General features: G+C 20.8%; 1 protein-coding gene across 1 annotated transcript in view; it reads left to right on the top strand.

The window, feature by feature from the left end:
- The window catches only part of LOC108694233, an 8,295-nt gene that overhangs the window by 6,579 nt on the left and 1,140 nt on the right, over nucleotides 1-576 (top strand).

Here is a 576-nt window from a genome sequence, read left to right on the forward strand (position 1 = left end):
TATATATATTAGTTCTTGATATTCTCAAAACTTGATATTCAATGAAAAGAACATTGTAAAATATATCATAAAAAGTACAGAATATTCATAATAAATATAATTTAATAAATTGCAGAGTGTTACAGCTTATTACTATGGTAGACCAAACAAAGCAAAAAGTGGAGGATCACTTTCGGATAGAAAATTGATACGAAAATGATAGTCATATATGGTGACACTGATTCCGTAATAGTTAAGTTTGTCGTGAAAAATATAAAAGATGCAATGAAATCGGTAAAGAAACATTACGTGACATCTAAATTCATTAAGCCTATAAAGCTGGACTTTGAAAAAGTTTATTTTCAATAAAAGAAATAATATAGAGCATGCATTTCTAGTAATTTTCTGTTATATTACTTTAATTTGAGCAATGTAAAAAAAAAGTTTTTTTAAAGTTTTTTTTTCAGTCATATTTCTTTACGTCTTTTTTTTATTGTATTCATATTTTTATAATTTATTATTATAATAATATAATTATAAAATAAAATGTTTTTATCTTTATATTAATAAAATTTATAAAATATTAAAATATTATAT

Source organism: Atta colombica, unplaced genomic scaffold (genome assembly GCF_001594045.1).
Source record: "Atta colombica isolate Treedump-2 unplaced genomic scaffold, Acol1.0 scaffold12, whole genome shotgun sequence".
Taxonomy (NCBI): Eukaryota; Metazoa; Arthropoda; class Insecta; order Hymenoptera; family Formicidae; genus Atta; species Atta colombica.